Here is a 15,565-nt window from a genome sequence, read left to right on the forward strand (position 1 = left end):
ACGATTCTAGTTGCACAAAAAGACAGTTTTGCACGAAGTTCAAGTACCAAGGCACTCATGAAGCCGTATGGCTACATGAAGAGTTCTTCCAAGAGTACCCGTAGATATTGTCGGACTACATAGAAGCCATGAACCTGCCGCCAAGCTAAACAAGAGAGAATATCACATGCACCCTCCACTATGGTGCTACGTGACACATTGGCTCAGCATTCAAAGTAACATTTTACATCATTAGTACCCTTTTTAGGAATATTTGTCATATGCCATGCCTCCATTGTGAGCCCCATTCCGAGACATGTCACGCATGAGCTACGTAGGTCAGTCTCTCAGCATTAGGGTGTCATCGTCAGTCCCTCAACCCACTTGAAGAACAAGCATTTAGGTCATCTGAGATTAGCACATGAGAGGTCAGTCCATTAGTTGCATAAAACAAAGCATATTAAAGCATGTAAAGCATGGGCCAGCCCATTGGCCAAGGAGCCCATGGGGCAACCATGAGGCATGTGATGCCTTGCATATGGTGCCAAGCATCACGGGCAACATTTCTAGCCCCTAACTAGTCGGCCAGCATAATATGCAGCATTGTTAAGAATTTGAGATAGTGCTAAGCCTAGTGCTAATCACATATTAATCATATACTTAAGGAGGCTCATAATAATCAAGGTAAGCCATGATGCTAATTTGCACACTAATGAGAGGTGGACAAGATAGGCACACTCAACACCTTGTATTTGCTATATGTTATGAACCATACAATGAAAGACTTCTAATATAGATAGCCTCTAGCCCAATCTCCTTTACACATCATCATGCCATGTGGCAATCTCTTTTCCATATTCTTTTATTTGGCTCTCACCATTCACACAATATCTCATATGGCATTCTTATCTTTCCACAACTCACAAGATAATATCTTGCACCTCTAAGGTACGTTCACACACTCGACCAAATAACCCGAGCTTTATTTTATATTACACATTTTAACAAGCACCTATTCACTGACCAATAGCATGTGATATTATATAAACAGCCCACATTCCCTTGCACAAATCATCTCATTTCATAAAAGTTCATCAGGTAGATAGTGAATATGTGTGCCTAAAAGCCTCTGGGTTTTCTTGCTACAAATACATCCACTAATACACCAAAGTCAAAACCCCAATTGTTGTCAATACAGTCTCCAAGAATTATGTGTCGCCGAGAAAAGCAAATGAATATGATGATTTGGCTACCCACGTATGTATATGTACCAATGCTCCTAGTCAGCCAATAGTATTGATGTCAGCCAGCTAAACCCGATTGCCACGTCGTCAACGCCATGGCATCGTTGCCACATCACCACCACCACATCATTGCCCCGTGGCAATGCCACGTGTCCATGTGCTGTCCGATTCTGCCCCTTGGCTTCTATCAACAAGCTTTTCATCAAAAAGCTCCACATTGATTAATTAGAGCCGTCAAGTCAATCATCAGTAGCCATCTAACCAAAAATATCAAATCCTCTATGTGCCATCTCTCCTCACAATGCTGGATTTCTCAAAGCAAACTATGTGCACTCAAAATAGAAAAGCCCCCTAGAAGAGAACTCTTGATGCACCCTATATGCTTGTAAGAAAATACCTAATGATGACTAGAATGTGTACACAAGACACCAGAAATTGTCCAGATTTAGAATGCGATCGTCGAAGTATATACCAAGAACAAAATGTAGACTTGAATCGGCAAAACTAGGCTCCGGGAAACATGCACAAGAACAAGAATGCCTAGAGTGTGCACTTGTACTAGAGTGCATATGCATGCCCCAAAACAAGAAACCAATACCTCAAAGTTTTGCTAGTGATGATAGCTGACAGCAATGGCGAAGCGGAGCTGCATAGGATGGAAGAGTGAATAGCACCGACGACTAGGAGGACCAAAGTCAAGTTGCCAGCTCTTTACATGAAGTGATGGAGGCGAGCAACCAGATCTTGACGAAAAGAGGCAAAGCACCGGTAGAGAAGCCTAGGAGCTCGGCAGCGGTGGTCCTCACTACAGCAAAGCCGTCGGGGAGCTAGGCGGCAGTACGTTGTCCAATAGCTCCGTCCAAGCTCGCAGCGAAAATGGAAAGCAAAGGACAGCAACTGGCTCTAGACTAGTGGGGGCGGGGGGCAAGCTCTGGGTTGGCGGCGATGGGCGGCAATGGCTTTGAAGCAGTGGCGAAAACAAGGCAAAGGGCCAATCGTAGGCGTGTGCATACAAAAAGCTCTAATACCATTGATATTAGGGTTTAACCACTAGGTTCACAAGAGTTATTAGCAAGAGGGCACACAAGATAAACTCAAAGACTAGGCATACTTTTATAGGAGACACTCCCCTTTACAAGGTGCATACATATGCTACCACCACACATGCCACATGTCAAGGCATGCTGCTAGGTGTCCCTAAGAGGTGTCACCTTTACACATCATTGCTTACATAAGATCCTTCTAAGGGATTGTTCCCACACATAAAATAACCTACACACTAGCAATTGTTCACACACACTAGAGCCACGTTATTTAAACCTAAGTCTACACACACTAGAGTGCTAGTTTACACAACCACCTAGCACTGGCTTATTCCCACATTAATCACTATTAATATTAAACAGACATCGTGTAGCTAAGGATAGGTGCAAAGCAAGAGGGAGAGAATGTGACACACCTCATCTGTGGTACACAAAAAATAGGCTAGTGGGCACACGAAAGTGCCACGTGGCATGCCGTGGACCTCGTTGTGACAATAAACCGGCCAATAGCATATGTGAATATATACTCACTTAAAGCCCAAAAAGCATCTTTTTAATAATAAAAACTCTCCTCTTATTAGTATTTAAAAAGCTTTTAATCTTTTGCTTTCCAAAAGCTAGTCACATCATTCCAAAACTTATAACGTGGCCTTGTGCTAATATCCTGCCACATGGCCATGCCACGTTAGCATCCCCATGTCGTCAACATCATGTCCCTTTATTTTTTCCAAAAACTTTTCTTTCTTTCCTTCCTTCTTTCTTTATTTTTCGTTGTGTTACCACAAACCTATCTTTTGTGTACCACAAGTGAGAAGTGTTTCATTCTCCCCCTCTTACTTTGCACCTGTCCTTAGCTGCACAATGTCTACTAAATATTAATAGTGATTAATGTGTAAATAAACCACATTACTTAATATTTAATCGACATTGTGCAGCTAAGAAAGCTGCGAAGCAAGAGAGGAAAAATAAGCCATAGCTCAATTGCGGTACACAAAGATAGGTGTGGACACGCGAAGGTGCCACGTGGTATGTGGTGGATTAGGATAATAGCAATAAAACAAACCGAATAGTAGCATTGGTACGTATTTGTACGTTGTTCCGTACAGATAAAATTTTTGTGTACGTAAAAATACGTACCATTGTAAAAAATATCAATCTATATGGCATTTCATATCAAAATAAACATAAAAAGATCCAAATACATTTTAAATTGTGAGAGAGATCTACAAGACAATCTAATAAGGTCTTTGCTAATACGCATTTGATTAGTAATCACAAAACCCTTGCCGCACGTTGTAAAGCTGGTTACTTCAGAAATCAAACATCAGATACCAAAACCAGTTTTCAATCACAGATCAATCTTCAATCACCAATCACCACTCTTAGCTCTATATAAACTAATGAATCAGTGTTTACACAACAAAAGTCTCAACTCTCATCCATGTTAAAAGGCTGCAAATGCATCAAAACAAACTGAATACAATGCACATACTACATAGCAAGCTGCAACACTACATCATAGAAATGTCCTCAAAAGGCCCATAAGGGCTAGTCCAGAGTCTAGACTCCACAATGAAACGTGATCTAAGAGTCAAAACTCCTCATCAGATGATGATGATGACGATGCACCAGAAGAGAGCAAGTCCTCATCTGTCAAAACATTGCCCTCGTCGTCATACTCATGCTCTGCCATCATGGGCACATGTGATGATGTGAAAGATGTATCATGAGATCCATGTGCTACATCATCATCTCCTGGCTCACTCTGAGTATGAATGAATGAGAGTGACAGCCTCATTCGCCCGAGTCCGCTGCGTACGAACAGGTAGCTTCCCCCGACGAATGCTCCTCCGTCTAGCGCTCTCTGAATCTGCAGCCTCCTCACGCAAAGGTATCGCCAAAGCCCGTGCGCGGGACCTTGTGACACGGCGATCGATGCTCTCCAACTCTCTATGAAGGAGTCGTATAATATCTGCCTGCTCGTCTCTGACACGCTGCTCCACGTCGTCCTCAGTAGAGGTTGACACCATCTTCACACGGGTCAGATCTGCCTGTGGAAAAGCAAAATCCGACAAGTCAGAACCATAAGAAATGACTTAATTATATTGAAATGTGTCAAAAGACGTACGACAGTTAAATATACCTGCTTGGGTGTTCCCAAAGCATGATAATCTCGCACGAGCTTCATGTTAGCTCGGCAATACACTAATCGCTCCAGCTGAGCGGTACTAAGTCGATTGCGGATCTTCGTGTGAACCAAGGAGTAGGCGCTCCAATTGCGCTCACAAGCACCAGCAGAACAATCCTACGATCACGAGTCAAAACCCTTAATGAATTAAACTTTAAAGATGGATGCAATTGTGAAAGAGTCAAGAGTACCTGCGAGAACATTCGGAGAGCAAGATGAGTCAGCTTTGGAAGACCTTGTCTTCCATAGCTCTGCCACCACGTGAGAGGAAATTTCGTCGCCTCCTCTCTCAAAACCACCGCTCTAGCAAAGGATGGTCCTAGATTGTTCATAAAACTCACCATCTCTGCATCAACCCTAGATTGTTCATAAAACTCACCATCTCTGCATCAACCTCAAGTTGCTCATCCTCGTCGTACATTATGTTGATGTACTGGTCTTTCTGCGTGAGCAAAGTGCTCTCACTAAACAGCTCTGGCTTCTTGTAGAAGGGATGAAGCAATGCAACCATCCCATGAATGGGACGGCTCATAAATGTCCATCGCCGCTCTACAATGGCCAAGATGTCACCCCGGCTACAAATTGACAAGCCAACATTCCAACACTCATTATATAATATAACTTTAAACATATTGTTGCAATGTGCATATTATTTAATATTAATATAATCAGTCAAGAACAATATCCAAGTGTACACTCACCGAGACTCCGTCAATGTCGTACAGGCGGCAATATGGCGCTTCATCTCCATGAAGAGACGATAGACCAGTCCAAGAGTAGAGCCCTCCATATCTGTGAGTCGGAGGAGGACATGGATAGGCTACAATGCCACCGTCAAGCTCCGTACCTCTGTCCAAAAGGCCTCGTCAAGCACTTTCCGCTGAATGTATCTAGTGGCCTCTGTCTGCGCATGGTGCATAAACCTCCATTTCGGGTCCACCACAGTCTGTAGTAGTGGGTCCCGCAATCTAAAAAGCCTCTACAAGACCAGGAACATATAAGAAAACCTGGTCTTCGAGGGTCGCACCATATCAAGTGCACTATGGCTCCTGAAGATGGCCAAAGCCTGATGTTTTTTTCCGAAAAATGTAGTAATCTTCGTTGCATCTGCAACATCAGATTGCACCCATGGCAACTTTCCGATATCCTCCATCAGCATGTCCAAGCAATGTGCAGCACAAGGAGTCCAAGCAATGCGAGGAAACTCTGCCTCGACCAATTCACCCATACGCTTGCAATTTGAAGCATTGTCTGTCACCACTTGGACCACATTCTCTGGCCCAACATCCAAAATTGCCTGTCTGATGGCTCGATGACTTCTGTTTCGTCTTCATCTGAAACATCAAAAACTTATGGTCCACCATATGGTTTTAGCCAAGAAACATGGAAAACATCATGCATCGTCCAACAGGTAGGCAACTTCAATTTCGTGGAGACATCGCTTATCTTTTTAACTATTGGAAAAGGTCTAAAACTACGGAATGAAAGCTTGGGACAACGTTTGCCCACGTGTTTCAATCTCTATTTCATGATGCGCAGATAGACCCAATCCCCTTCCTTGAAGTGGACACCTCGTCTAGACTTATTTGCCTGTCTGCTATAAGCTTCATGTGCTTTGGTCAAGCGGTCCCCGCGACCAGTGCCTCAAGTCCCTAAACTCCATAGTCCTTGACACACTCTCTCTCTATGTGTCCAAGGCTACTCGACTGACTCAATGATTTCGAAAAATACTTCCGTCATTTTATTAGTCTCAAGAGATGGAGACACCAATCTCGTCAAAAGAGAAGAGAAACGGCGACCAAAGGCTGCTTCATACGAAGTCCGTCCGACACTGGATGAATGAGTATCGTTCAAGATGGCTTGGACCAATGGAAGATAATGTCCCCATTTGGACTGCTGGTCATGACAATATAACTTGAGAACATCACAGGCCAATTGGTTATTTCTATATGGCCGTCTGTCTATGGATGGAATGCACTAGACAACTGTAACTTAGTTCCAAAGTTTTTGAATAATGCCCTCCAAAAATGAGAGGTAAACTTGGAATCTCTGTTTGAGATGATGGTGCTAGGCAAACCACAAATAGGGTACCAATGTTTTAGAAAAAGACGGATTACGTCCTCGGCCGTGGCCGTATGCTTGCATGGGATGAGCATGCAAAACTTACTAAAGCGATCCACAATGGTAAAACACTGAGTGTTACGACATCCGATGGATGCTAGTAGAGACTGTAACTCGTGGCGGGTGCCCGAGGGACTAGGGTCTTTTACACACTTGTTGATACCATCAATGCATGTTAAAACACTTAAACATGGCCACAGCCTTAACACATATCCATCATCACTTTGCATAAAACATAAAGCTGGACAAAACATTCACAAATGCTGAAAATGGAGCTTGCACGTGTGGGAGATGCCGGATTATCCATATACAAATGCCATAACACAACCCAACACGAGGCAACCAAGCCGGAACATAGGCTGTAGAAATGCTGAGCCAATAATATAATCCATATAACTCCGTGTGGGTACTGATTCTTCCCCAAAAACCACGGGTCTTCATGCAATAGAGCTGGTACAGCAAGAACAACTCTCCATTCAGCCGGTACAGCAGGTACAATGGATGGTACAGCCGGTATAGTGGCTGGTACAGTCGATACGGTGGCTGGTACAGCAAGTACAAATGCTAGTACAACATGTACAATGACTAGTATAGCAAGTACATTGGTTGGTGCAGCCGGTACAGTGGCTGGTACAACCGGTACGGTGGCTGGCACAGCAAGTACAGCAAGTACAAATACTGGTACAACAAGTACAATGGCTAGAAATCATAATAAATGATTGAATACCCTTGCCTTCAGTATTTCTTCGCGATGGAAGCCTCCAAAACAGTCCCCAACAGCCGGTATTCTTCATGGGCAGCCTTCAAGAGAGAGAGAAAGAGAGTAGCCATCATTAGGGCAGCCTTCAACGGTGGTAGAGGCTAGTGTGCAGCAAGAGAGCCTCCATTAATGAAGAGAGAGGGCTCCAATTTATAGATTTGGGCCTCCCATGCGCTAAAATGGCAAGAGAAGGCTACGATGACAAGTGGAGAGCCACACAATAGGTGAAGTGACAAGTGTGAGGCCACTTGTCTCACTTTGATCCACTTTCTAACAAATGTCAAGCCACTTGTCTCACTTTGGTCCACCTCCTTGATACATGTCCCAATCTAAGAGATGGGTCCTTCCATAAACTTTATCTCTAAAAATATCCCAACTGGTAGACACTCTGTCAGGCACTTTGCCAACTCTTGGTATCTGCTCAATTTGAGATGTAATGACGCGAACAGAATTTCCATCGGAGTCAGGCAAAAAATAGCAACTCTCCTAAATTTTAGGAGTGTGGTCCTTTGTATTCTAGGATAATCCCCCATTCCCAAAGCTTGTACTTTCCAAATATTTAAACATCTTGGAGTCCACCAGACCCCTTTCAGACTGGGAAATGTCCAGACTGGTGACATCCTCCCCAGCTTCTTAAAAGTTGTCCGCAACTTTAAGCTTCAAGCCATATATGCAAGATATAATCATGTCCCATCAATTGGGCGAGACGAGACAGTCTCAAAAATCCAATATAACTGAAGAATCCATGTCCCAAAGAAGTGGGCGAGACTAAATAAGTCTCCATAATACCAATATCAAAATCATGTCCCAAGATAAATGGGCGAGACAAAAACAGTCCCATAAGTCCAGATATCATAATCATGTCCCAAGTAAATGGGCGAGACAAATCAGTCCCATAAGTCCAGATATCATAATCCATGTCCCAAGTAAATGGGCGAGACAAAATAAGTCTCCTGCCAACAAGACATCGGTCCACATGACCGTTGGCATAGACATAAGTCCCGTCATGTCCACTTTACCACTTGCTGTAAACCGGCCTTCAGAAAGCAAAAGGGCGGTGAAACAAACACTCGCACATAAAACACTTCAACACCATTGAGGACCTAGAAAAGGAAAACAAACAGGGGGAGCTAGAGTGCTCCTGCAAATAGTACACGGACACCGATTGGCCCCAAATCGCAGTGGCGCCCCTTGCGGTATTTCTTTAATTGATTAAAAGAGCTTTGATTACAATATAAGGCTGGGAACTCAGCCGTCCCAGTAGAACTCCTGAAGCCTGCAAAGAACCTGCATCTGGCTTCTTGTCCACACGGCATCCGCAAACAAGTCCAGCCATTGTTCATATCAAAAGACTCTCACACATTGAGCCTGCATACAGAAGCTTTCTCCCATGATCAAGGCTGCCACAACCATCCATAGCCTCTCACACTATGAACAGCATCACACCCTGACACATCCAGTGCTCCTGTATCACAACACAGACTCCCAAACTCTCTCTCAAAAGAGAACTCGCATCACAGCACAGCATACCATACAGTTGACACACCTGTACAAACCCTCTCTACCTTCCAAGGGTACTATCCATCTCTGTCATGGATTCCCTGTCCCCTGTCTTGTCAGTAGCAAGGCTGTACCATACATGTGTTCACTCCTGTACCTTCTGCCTGCATGTGACCTATCTCCTGGAGAAACCCACAAACATGTTTCCTCGCCAACAACGGCACACATCTAGTTACCTGTTCCCTCATGAAACATCTGGCAACATAGAGATGCCCATAGCTGTAGTTCCCACTGTTCCTTTCTAGCAAGAGAAAACAATCTGCTCCATGAGCACACAGCCATGCGAGCTTGCTTCACTCCCATGCCAAGAAACATAACCACATAACCTGTACTTGCAGCCAAAAACCCAAGCACATAGCTGAATTTGCAACCAAACAAAAACAGCCCATAAACTGTCCCAAAACAGTCCCGAATCCAAAGCAAATAGAAGCTGAAAGTTCCATCAGTTGAACGCCATCGACATGATGTCTATGTTCATGGAAAACCAGCCCTTGTTCACCTTTATGTCCAGAGAAACCAGCCTCTGTCTACTTTTCTGCAAAAGCACGGCGTCCTCCAAAAAGCACACGCCTGCAACCAACTATCCGAACAGGTCGACACCAGCAACCACCCGTACCAAATCGTGTGTAGCTGTCTCCTGTATCAGCTGTCGTACAGCAACCGCCTGTACCAGCTGTACCTGTCCGTACACCTGTGCATGCAGTCGTACACCTGCCTGTAAGCGCCTGTACTTGCAGTCGTACACCTGCCTGTAAGCGCCTGTACCTGCACAACCAAATCTGGCCAGCGCCGCCTGTAGCAGAACTGTCCAGCACCAGTTTATGTCCTGTCCGTACAGCTGTCCGTACAGTCGTACAGACCTGCCTGCGCCGCCTGTACCAGCCGCAGCCTGATATGCGCAGCCTGTTCCTGCAGCAAACATGCAGTCGACCCACTTCTCCTCCCTTCCACGCATGAGAAGTTGCACGCCTCCCCAAAAGCAAGAGAGAGAAGCAAGAGAGAGACCAGAGCCTCCAAAAGTGGAGTAGTCTCTAAAAATTGCCTTGGGGTCTCTCAAGGCTTTGAAACCTTCATAACTTTAATTTTGCCCCACCAAAGGTTATAAAACCTTTTTAAATTAAAGTCTCTTTTGCCCCCTTTCACACATGGGGTTATCCACACATGGGCTTCCATCTTCACTCCCACCTGATGCCATTCACACTGTCCACCATGTCCCCGTGCACATCTGCATCTTGTCCAGAGAAAAACACAGGGTCGTAACATACCCCCCTCTTGAAAAATGGCAAGCGTCCTCGATTGCACTCAATGGCACAGTAAAGCATCTCATGAGCAAAGATACCCCATATGGCAGAAACAATGGCCTTCCAATGCATCTGGATGATAGAACAATCATCCTGCACAATAAGCCACAGTGTCCTCTTGCTTGTTCCTTCAGAACCTACAGCAAAAGTCTAAAACCAAATGGAAACACGTTAACTGTGTTAGCCAAAAACAAAACCATGCATCATTCTACATATGACACACATATGCATGACACACATATGCATTCGCAAACAATATGCTCCTCAAAATGCTCTACCTATTCTATAGTAACAGTCTAAGGGCTGCTCGCAAGCCTTACGCCCATGGGCATCCCGCAGGACCCATGACTGATGGTACAACATGAGCATATGAAAGCACTCAATGCATCCAAACACTACATCTACCAAGTACTTTCCCACATATGTCTCATGGCCATCCCGCAGGAGTTACACCCAATGGTGCATCCATGACATAATAAAGCACTTGATGTATCATACCAATATACATGCAGCACATGACACAATGCAGAGTATTTCCCAATGTATTCTCAATGGTACCAGGATCCAATGGCACCAGAATACAAAAATACCTCTACCTCAAAAAGTGAATGCATACATGCACAAACAGAGTTAGGTCCATATTTCCATGAACCAAACCAACTCTAGGACTGCTCGCAAGACTTATGTCCTCCATAGAGTTATCCATAGTTGCAGTTAGAGTTCAAGGTGCGCGCGACTGTGAACCATACTCAACCATCATCTCATGTGTCTAGAACACAAGATCATAGAAGTCCCATAAGCAGATGTACTGTCAGCCTCAGTACCTTCGGATGAGATAAAATCTGCACCAAGCGACCTCTAGATGTCATCTGAGCCTGTCTGTATCAAGGGAGTGGAGGTGCTACCCCCCTCTTGAGCATCAGGTAATGCTCCAGACCCATGCTCTGCTGAACCTGAATGAGCCGTAACAAGAGTCGACTCCAACTCATAGGCATCAAGATAAAGCTGCAACTCCTAAGGTGAATCTGCTAAGTCACCCTCCTCCATCCACTTCGCATCCATCAGTGAACCTCCTCCATCCACTTCGTATCCATCAGTGAACAGCTCTTGAACTTCACAGGATAGCGATGGGAAACTTTACCCTGTACCTTTCTTTCCTTTATGTGCCAGCATATGCTCAGGAATAAGAACCTCGTCAAGTTCCTCCACTTCCATCTGAGCCTCATCTGATACATCCTCAGGCACCCAAAACCTGCTTGCACTCCACCCAAGTGGTAAGCACAAGTCCTCGATGAAGCATAGTAGATCACCACTGCTAAACATAGAAAGAAACTGTCTTCAGAACCCATGAAGCCTCTATGAAGATACCACTGGTGACAAACTGTTGAAAGCCATAGCCTTCAACGCATCTCCTGCACCATAACACTTCAATTGCTTCTTGTTCCTGGCCGACTTCTTCTTGTCCTTGATGTCTTTTCTCCTGAACTTCATCTTCAGCTCTTGCTCTTTACCTCATATAGGCAAAGACACACAATCCTGTACTATGTCCTGCACTTCCTTTTCACTTTCCTCATGTTGAAGCTTTTGATGTGACTCTCATGAGACAACCACGAGCTCGCCCCCTTAGGAAAGTTGGCGATTGTCCCGACCAAAGCAACCACGGACTCGCCTCCTTGAGAAAGTCGACGATGTGTCCCGGCAACGGAACCTTGTAAACCGGCCTTCAGAAAGCAAAAGGGCGGTGAAACAAACACTCGCACATAAAACACTTCAACACCATTGAGGACCTAGAAAAGGAAAACAAACAGGGGGAGCTAGAGTGCTCCTGCAAATAGTACACGGACACCGATTGGCCCCAAATCGCAGTGGCGCCCCTTGCGGTATTTCTTTAATTGATTAAAAGAGCTTTGATTACAATATAAGGCTGGGAACTCAGCCGTCCCAGTAGAACTCCTAAAGCCTGCAAAGAACCTGCATCTGGCTTCTTGTCCACACGGCATCCGCAAACAAGTCCAGCCATTGTTCATATCAAAAGACTCTCACACATTGAGCCTGCATACAGAAGCTTTCTCCCATGATCAAGGCTGCCACAACCATCCATAGCCTCTCACACTATGAACAGCATCACACCCTGACACATCCAGTGCTCCTGTATCACAACACAGACTCCCAAACTATCTCTCAAAAGAGAACTCGCATCACAGCACAGCATACCATACAGTTGACACACCTGTACAAACCCTCTCTACCTTCCAAGGGTACTATCCATCTCTGTCATGGATTCCCTGTCCCCTGTCTTGTCAGTAGCAAGGCTGTACCATACATGTGTTCACTCCTGTACCTTCTGCCTGCATGTGACCTATCTCCTGGAGAAACCCACAAACATGTTTCCTCGCCAACAACGGCACACATCTAGTTACCTGTTCCCTCATGAAACATCTGGCAACATAGAGATGCCCATAGCTGTAGTTCCCACTGTTCCTTTCTAGCAAGAGAAAACAATCTGCTCCATGAGCACACAGCCATGCGAGCTTGCTTCACTCCCATGCCAAGAAACATAACCACATAACCTGTACTTGCAGCCAAAAACCCAAGCACATAGCTGAATTTGCAACCAAACAAAAACAGCCCATAAACTGTCCCAAAACAGTCCCGAATCCAAAGCAAATAGAAGCTGAAAGTTCCATCAGTTGAACGCCATCGACATGATGTCTATGTTCATGGAAAACCAGCCCTTGTTCACCTTTATGTCCAGAGAAACCAGCCTCTGTCTACTTTTCTGCAAAAGCACGGCGTCCTCCAAAAAGCACACGCCTGCAACCAACTATCCGAACAGGTCGACACCAGCAACCACCCGTACCAAATCGTGTGTAGCTGTCTCCTGTATCAGCTGTCGTACAGCAACCGCCTGTACCAGCTGTACCTGTCCGTACACCTGTGCATGCAGTCGTACACCTGCCTGTAAGCGCCTGTACTTGCAGTCGTACACCTGCCTGTAAGCGCCTGTACCTGCACAACCAAATCTGGCCAGTGCCGCCTGTAGCAGAACTGTCCAGCACCAGTTTCTGTCCTGTCCGTACAGCTGTCCGTACAGCTGTCCGTACAGTCGTACAGACCTGCCTGCGCCGCCTGTACCAGCCGCAGCCTGATATGCGCAGCCTGTTCCTGCAGCAAACATGCAGTCGACCCACTTCTCCTCCCTTCCACGCATGAGAAGTTGCACGCCTCCCCAAAAGCAAGAGAGAGAAGCAAGAGAGAGACCAGAGCCTCCAAAAGTGGAGTAGTCTCTAAAAATTGCCTTGGGGTCTCTCAAGGCTTTGAAACCTTCATAACTTTAATTTTGCCCCACCAAAGGTTATAAAACCTTTTTAAATTAAAGTCTCTTTTGCCCCCTTTCACACATGGGGTTATCCACACATGGGCTTCCATCTTCACTCCCACCTGATGCCATTCACACTGTCCACCATGTCCCCGTGCACATCTGCATCTTGTCCAGAGAAAAACACAAGGTCGTAACACTTGCACTCCGTGTTGGTACTCTGACCACACACCTTGGATGAGAGGTGGGCTCAAGTAACGAGATAAAGCAATCACTCGCAGATAACCTGGTGTTCCATAAGCATTTCTGCTACACATAGTTTATAGGCATTTCGGCCACCAATAGTTTGTAGGCATTTCGGCCACCAACTCACACTACCCTCTCGAGTGCCCGTGTTCCCTTCCATCTGCTCTCTATTGTTCCACCCACACGTGGTAGAAACAATCTTCAAGAGAGCACGTAGGACGAGAACACTACACAGGGTATGTTGTGCTTGTCACTACCCTTTGAAGTGCCCATGTTCCCTTCCATCTGCTTTCTATTGTTCCACCCTCACATGGTAGAAACAATCTTCAAGAGAGCACGTAGGACAAGAGAACACTACACAGGGTATGTGAATCATGAGTTTCATAAGTCCAATGCATCCCAAATAAAGGGAGCCAAAAGGAATAATCCATCCCAGTAAAAGGGAGTCATAAACATAATCCATAAACCTGAGGATGGATCCAAATCCCTAGAACAGAAATCGAAGAATCCATAGACCTGTATACCATAATCCTTGTATACCATAACTCTTACCACATACTCTGTGCTAACCACACACCTTGGAGTAGAGGTGGACTTTATCCATAAAAGCATCATATCCATGAGATATTCAAAGATTTCTTCTCTATAAACTCGGACAGATTCGTCCATAGAAATTGCTTGTGAAGCCCAATATCTATATGAATCTCGTCCAAGAAAGAAATCTCCATAGATATAATCCATCCCAATAAAGGGAGCCATAAACAATGTTTCCCTAAAACCATCTCAAGGCAAACAACAACACCTTTCTCCTTGCATAGCTATACAAGGGTTAGTGAACATCAAAAACACTTCATAGTAAATAGCAAAAGCACCAACTTTGCAAACTCAAAGTATACTTAGCTGTTCTTTGCCAGGTTGATCATGAAGCCAAAAGAAATATCTCCTCGCCATATCCTTAAGATATCCCGAGATGTATCTCCATATAGCTTGCCTGTAAGCTTGATAATATAATCCACAATATCCATATGGAAAGAGTGCTAAACGTGTGCACATAAAGCCAACTCCATACTCCCAAGATAAATTTTGTGAATTCATAAATCCTTAGATCAACAAGCTATCTACTGCTCATGCTCTTGCTTCATAAGCTATGAAGTGGTTGGCCATGCTTAACAGCAATGATGGTAAGTGTGGTCCCCACTTGAGATCTTTTCTCTTCCTTATTGATAGAAGGAAGCCTCCGCTTCCAAGAAAGCCTATGCTCTGATACCAATGTAACTCGTGGCGGGTGCCCGGGGGACTAGGGCCTTTTACACACTTGTTGATACCATCAATGCATGTTAAAACACTTAAAAGTGGCCACAGCCTTAACACATATCCATCATCACTTTGCATAAAACATAAAGCTGGACAAAACATCCACAAATGCTGAAAATGGAGCTTGCACGTGTGACACCGCATAGAGGCCGGAATGGGCCGACCCCTCCCTTGGAGTATTTTATTACCCAAGGAGAATAATATCATGTACAAGCTTTGAGGGCCTTACTCTCCTCACGGGAGATACTGGATTATCCATATACAAATGCCATAGCACAACCCAACACGAGGCAACCAAGCCGGAACATAGGCTGTAGAAATGCCGAGCCAATAATATAATCCATATATCTCCGTGTGGGTACTGATTCTTTCCCAAAAACCACGGGTCTTCATGCAATAGAGCTGGTACAGCAAGTACAACTCTCCATTCAGCCGGTACAGTAGGTACAATGGTTGGTACAGCCGGTATAGTGGCTGGTACAGCCGATAC

General features: G+C 44.9%; 1 protein-coding gene and 1 pseudogene across 2 annotated transcripts in view; both read right to left on the reverse strand.

Annotated features, from left to right (window-relative positions):
* The window catches only part of COX10 (cytochrome c oxidase 10), a 106,569-nt gene that overhangs the window by 64,732 nt on the left and 26,272 nt on the right, over positions 1-15,565 (reverse strand). The window lies entirely within an intron of this gene.
* On the reverse strand, positions 3,634-5,852 carry LOC147621596 (uncharacterized; annotated as a pseudogene). Its single transcript, XR_015269851.1, has 5 exons — positions 5,156-5,852; positions 4,834-5,029; positions 4,646-4,798; positions 4,410-4,571; positions 3,634-4,317 (listed from the first exon to the last, which is right to left on the reverse strand). The product of XR_015269851.1 is annotated as an uncharacterized LOC147621596 (transcript).

This window comes from Cibotium barometz, chromosome 30, assembly GCF_041138505.1.
Source record: "Cibotium barometz isolate CiBa-2024 chromosome 30, ASM4113850v1, whole genome shotgun sequence".
NCBI lineage: Eukaryota > Viridiplantae > Streptophyta > Polypodiopsida > Cyatheales > Cibotiaceae > Cibotium > Cibotium barometz.